A 6,589-nucleotide genomic window follows, 5' to 3' on the forward strand; every position below is an offset into this window, starting at 1 on the left:
CATTTCACTGAAACAAAAGTAGTTCTGCATTTCATTTAGGAGACATCTGGAGTGAAGACAAGAGATGCTGATATCAGAAGTACCATGTCAGGTAAAGCCAACACTGAGGAGTAAAAATATCACAGAAACAAGAAATTTGAGGGGTCAGAGGTAACTCCCGTACTGCAAATAACAATCCTGCTTGTTTCCCATACTGCCAGGCTAGCAGAATCATATTTTAACTCAAACCTATTTCATTCATCATCTAGAATTACTATAATTGCATGAAATGTTGAATGCTATAGGATTGCAGTATTTTATATGGACTGAAATGGGTGTGCTCAGAGTTACATCTTTTATTTATCGATCCTGATAAGCAAGTGGGAAACACAATGTGGACAGGTGTCCCCCGCTCTGTGAAAGAGTCATCTTGAGCTAGTTTAGTGGCTGAAAAGTGAAGTTGGTTTTGCAGCTGCAGAAAGAATTTGTTCTGTGGTAATGAGATTTTAGACTAATGGTATTTTCTTGAATCTTCATTAAGCTGCTTCCTTCTTCCACTCTTATGGCTAGTACCTCACCTGTTTGTATAAACATGAGTGTATTCTCTACATAGTTGTAACATACAGCTAGGAACATTTATCTATGCATTACTAGTACAAAACCAGTGTTTTAATGCTTGTGAAGTTGTCTTTTCTAAAAAATGCTAATTATGGGTATAGATAACCCAGCCTGAAGATGCACACCACAATGCTGATAATTAAATAACTTATATAAACAACTCACTGCTTAAATTTGCTGGGTATGCTCCACTTCCCAACCACCACCACCACCACCACCTGCTTTTTTGATTACTCATTTCAATAAGCTAAAAATGACATAAGCCCAGACTATGACTGAATTTTGAACTAGAACACAAAGACCAGGTCTACCTTTTTTTACTGGCAGCTAAACTCCAATTTCAATACATGAGCTTTCCTGCCAACACAGTGGGCTAGTGTTAACAACACTCTGTAAGACAGAGTCCTTCCATCATCCCTACCTTCCTTTTAACAGAAACCTTAATGGAGCCCTTCATTTTGTAAGAGGGAATTTGACTTTCCTAAATGAAAAGAAAATGGGAAGGGGGGGAAGTTTTACCTGCACATAGCATTATGTTGGTTGACGTTTTTGTTTCCAAACCAGCTGGGTTTCAAGTAGATAAGCTTCTTCTAGGCCATGTCTGGTAATAGCAAGGTCCTCGAGAACAGCTTAAGGCTTGCTTCACAAATACCATCAGTGATGCCAAAGGTAGTACAATGTGCCCTTTTTGCTTTGGAGCTAAAAACACTTAAAGTGCAACACAGCCTGGTTTATTTCTGTTAAATAGCCACTATGCCCAGGCTGCTATGGGTGTAGTCTGCAATGCCACATTACGTAGCTTTGCCTGAGCTGTTAGTTTCCAGCATGAGCAGGTTTGGGAAGAGGTTTTTCCCAAACTGTCTCCTTTCCCCTCTAGCAGTTAAAATAACTACACACCAATGTTGTCTGCTTTCATCTAGAGGACATCAAGTTTGCAAGAGACACAGTTATGTTTTGGCAACATAAAAACTAGTCTCAGACAGAAAGGATAGCTTCAGACTGCCTCATTCTGGCAGAGACATATGCATCTGTCATTACTTAAATTATGATAGACTTGGGCTGTTAGAAGATGAGGGGGCTTCTTACCTGTATTTTCTCAGTAAAAAATGTGTGTATTTTCTTGCATCTTTCACTGTAACAAAATGTGAGCTGATCATACAGTGACTACATTTATAAGGTTCCTGATGAAGTATGTACAGCACAAGGAACGTAAACCAAAAAGGTTTTGAATGTATCTGATTCATCCCTTGTTAACACACTCCTGCCCTACCAGTACCGGAAGCTTGCCATATCCCAGTCTAATGCCATAAAGTGATTCCCCTTGAGTTATCACGGTCAGACGTGCCACATTCCAGCTTGCTAGTCACAAATTCCTCATGCAAACAGACACCTTGTACCCACAGTGGGGCTCTCTAATGGATAAGGTCTGGTCACAACATCTGCAAGGCACCCAGGGCAGGTGGCACACAGCCTGTGCACCTTAGCTGCTGTCACAACAAAATATTCCTCTGAATTCAGTTTAGTTTCACAGTATTTTTTCTTGGCAGGATTTCTCTTCCGCTCCAGTATCTATCACAGATGGGGTTTTCCACTTGATTTTACAATTCTTTTGTTTTTTAAGAACTCACTAATGTGGCAGAAGTTTAATTTGTAAGTCACAGATTGGAAGAGTTTGTTTAAAAAGTTACTGCACACTTGTGCAGGTCTTTCTTGTGCATCTCACACAGATGTGTAAGAACCGCTTTCTGCCTCCACAGGCTTTATCACCACACTTTCTCATCATCATGCCTTCCCTGTCTGCCTCTATTACCAAAGGCTAGAGAAAGAATTTATATCCTCCTCAATCTTCTGATAGCTTTTACATTTATATCTAGTCTCTACTCCACTGTCCTTTCATACTGTTTGAATGTCTCTGTGTGCTTGGCTTCCCATTGCAGAGCTGAAGAATCTGTACACCCTCAGAAAAGTAACACTCCAGCTGAAGCTGCATTTTATTTTATTATGTGCATATGTAGTTTCTGTACATACTACAAATGCAAAAAACATGAAGTCAAAGCTTTAGAGAGTAGACTTAAAATTTATATTTTAACTTTTTTATGTTTTAATCACTTTCTCTTTATATCTCCTTCTTTTTTTTTAATTCCTAAAACACATACCAAAATAGCATTGTACTCAAAATGCTTTCTCTGTTCACACTTGATCCTACCTTTAGGTCATACATAAAAGATGAAACAAGATGCTAGAAATACCTAATATGCCAGACTGTTCCACTAAATTGACATGACTTTAAGTATGAAGTGTCTATTACTATGAAAAATCTGACCACTGAATGAGGATCTTGTGATTGTGAGCTACAATTGTTGTCTAGTATTACTCCAAAGCAGTACAAAAACCTGAAAGATAATTTTTAAGGGGGAAAAGAATTAAAGCCTAACCTTTTCTCCTTTTTTAAAAACATAAATTGGTTGATAGTAATAACCTTCTACTCCTAAGTACAAGTACCTTCCTTCCCATAACAACTCTAAACTTACAGACATGAAAGGAGACTACAAACAACAAGACAGCATCTTCTGAAACAAAAGAAAAACTCTGATCCTAAACCTCAACTCATCAGGAAAAAAAAATTGTATTTTTATGGCTAATTCTCCAAATCTAAAAGAAAAAATTTTTCATTATAGGGAAGGTAGGCAAAAAATCTACTATTCTTGACTTATAAGATTATATGGAAGAGAAAACAACTCCTGATATGAACAGCTTTTACTATGGTTCTTATTTTTAATTTTTGAAATGCACTGGCTGTGGAACAAAGCAAGATATGGCAGTCATATTCCTAAGTCAATGGGAATCATGGACTTGAAAGTCCAGCCTGATATTCATAAGGTTATTTAAGCTGTACACTTGCCCTTTATGATTTGTCTGTAGTAGTAAAAGGGCACAGTTATGGAATAGCCCTAGGATAGCCTTTAGTTTTGGCAGCTTGATTTGGCAGCAATAAAGCATTGAAAGCTGAAGCTCTTTATATAGCACACAGTATGGTAGATTGTGCTTTTGCAGCAGCTATTGAAAATTGGCTCCAAAATCACATATGCTCTTCTTCAAAAGTAAGTTCTGAGTTGAACAGATTTTAATACAGCATTGCACTCAAAGGATACTTCTTTCACTTGCTTGAACTGAGTCTCTCTATAGTCTTGGGACACAGTGAGAGACACCAATTCAGAGGTGACCTTGTAATTTTCCCCATTTCTTCTTTTTTTCATTTTTTCCCCATTTCTTCACTGTGTGAATGGCCTGTGTGATCTGACGTGTAGTATCAGGTATTGGTTGAATGGCAGAAAATAGCAATTAGTATGTGTTTAATCATTTTTAAAAAATATTTCCATTACAGCTACATTATGCTCAACCTTTCATTTACAGAATATACAAACCAGAAAGTTTACACATGAAACACATGAATTATTTCAAATGACAGAGTATGAGTTGGTCCTAACTTGGTAACATGGTATAATGAGCATGAACATCTAAATAATGATTTAGGGGCATGAGGGGCTAAATGGGATTGTTAACTGTAATATCTGTCTCTGCCCTACAGATTAGAAAGATTGTTTTTGTTACAATTGACCTTGAGGGGGAACAGAAATATGTATCTTGTGCAAGATGTTGTTATCTAGGTCACCAAAGCAATGAAGTTATCCCTGAAAGACAACGGAAAAGCATTTGGAAGATCTGTAAATGAGAGAGGAAAAAGTAATTCTCACCCAACTATTCCAGACTTACTTATATTAATAGTGTAGTTAAAAGAGTCTCCTCAAAGTGTTTCATAATATTTTATTTTAGAAAATAAGAATTATATAAAAATCATCAGACAGGAAAACAACAGTAAGCAATGTTTGCCTTTGCCAAACGAAGAATTTACATAAAAGTCTGCAAATAGATTAAAAAAAAACTCGAACAAAACAAAACAAAACAAAGCAGATTACTTCAACATCTAAATCTGATGCACACTACTCTTTTTTGTTTAATTTCAGGTGGTTTCACTGGTACAAGATCAGAACTCGTATACTGGAGGGACCAAAATATACTGCCTCACTGTCATATAATTTAGTCTCAGTCATAACTCAGACAATATTTTTACAAGATCACTTTGCAAAAGTATGTCTAGCCTATCCAAATGACAATATTATTTATGCCAAAGGTTTTGCTTTAGGGATGGAAGTATTCCAACTACTGTTTAATAGGCTATATGGAGAGGCTAAAAAAACATCATTTGTTGCATACACAGCTTATGTATACACTGTAAAACTAAAGTGTACAGAGTGATCATTGGCAACACAGGCTAAAACTGGCCTCGGTGAAAAAAGCCACAAAAGCAATGAGCTTCTGAGTTTTCCTCCCTGATATTATTTTTGGAATTCCTGAGCTTAACCAGAAATATGAATGCACAAGTCAGAAATAGATCTGTATTCAGTAGCTACCTGGATATTCAAAATGCAAAAGATATTTTTCAAAAGAGACTTTGTAACACAGGCATATGACTTCATGAGCAGACATATCCTCAGCTACAGTCTTAGAACAGGGAAGGGATAGCAGAGTAATGTCAGGAACTCCAATATAAAATTTTTTACAATACTGAGGTGAAGACAATCCAGTCTTCATAGCTAAAGAAAATTAGTATCAGGACCAAGTGTTTCTGAAGGCAATTAGAAAGTAGAGTAAAACAAGTATGTTTCTGTCTTCTCAAGCTCTCTTCTTAGAAAATTATCTTCATCCGTAGACTTTATTTCTAGTCAATCTGTAACAGTTTTTTTGGGAAACTACAATTCTTTAATGGCTGAAACCGGAACTGCAAATTCATCATTTTTACAGACTAAAATCATGGTTCAAATGCACTATATTTTTATGGTGTGAAACCTGTCTATATATTAGTACTGATTCTTGTAGCCTGTGCTGTTTAAAACACAAACTGATTTAGAAATTGTGGATTTCTATTGCAATAATAGGAGTTCTCATTGAAGACTTACCTTTTCATAAAGCTCAGTGCTTAAAAACTGGAAAAGGTGTTTGTTCCTGTGATTCGATTGTTCTGATCAAGGACAGTGATATTATCCCTTAAATAAAGCCACATGCCTGCAGTCAGAATCTCAGGATCCCAATTCCCATGCTATGAGTGACTGAGATTGCAAAATCTACACCAGACAAGCACTGCCATATACACCAAAATACTATAGCATGTGAAAATCGGCTGGCATCCAAACAATCCCAGTGCATCAGATTCATTAGGATAGTGTAATTAAGATTTGGAGGAACAGAAGCACAAAAGGAGACCCTACGGACTGAGGAAGGACCTGGAAAAATACTGCAACTGTGTAAGGAGCTTTTAGCCAGAGAACTCAGGCCTGGATAAACTCAGCGAGGAATTTTGAGTAGGAGTGAATGGCGTAAGAGCTTCATAGTACATAATATATCCACTCCATAATATTCAATGATAATTAGGCTTTCAATATGGAAAATTAATATTTATTTACTCTATGGAACTGTGGAGTAGCTGCCATTCTTCCTCTGTTGCAGTGACCTTTAAGTTCTATGCTTTCTGACATCACCAAAACATCCAGAAATCTGGGACTTTGCACCTTATGAGAAAAACTACAGAACAGTAAGCAACCATTTTTTTTGTTGTTGTTTAATTTCAAGAATATTCTTGTGAACTGTTGGTCAAAGTAGCTACATTACTGAGACTGGCAGCAGACAGTGGAGTGTTGTTCTCCCACATCTGGCCATTCTAGTGTTTGGATCTGATCTATATTTCATAAATATCAGTTGGTTTCCCAGTTGTCAGACCACAGGTTTAGTTTGGGTTCCAGACAGGAGGTGGAGAGGCAAGGAAAGAACTTCCATAGTGACAAACTGTTTGCTATTTCCACAATATGGCTTTTGGAGTAGTGGTCCCTTGTGACCACAGGAAGCCACAAGCATTCAGAGACATTTGAACAAGCCA

The sequence above is a fragment of the Corapipo altera genome, unplaced genomic scaffold, assembly GCF_003945725.1.
Source record: "Corapipo altera isolate COAL_440 unplaced genomic scaffold, ASM394572v1 61411, whole genome shotgun sequence".
NCBI classification, from domain to species: domain Eukaryota; kingdom Metazoa; phylum Chordata; class Aves; order Passeriformes; family Pipridae; genus Corapipo; species Corapipo altera.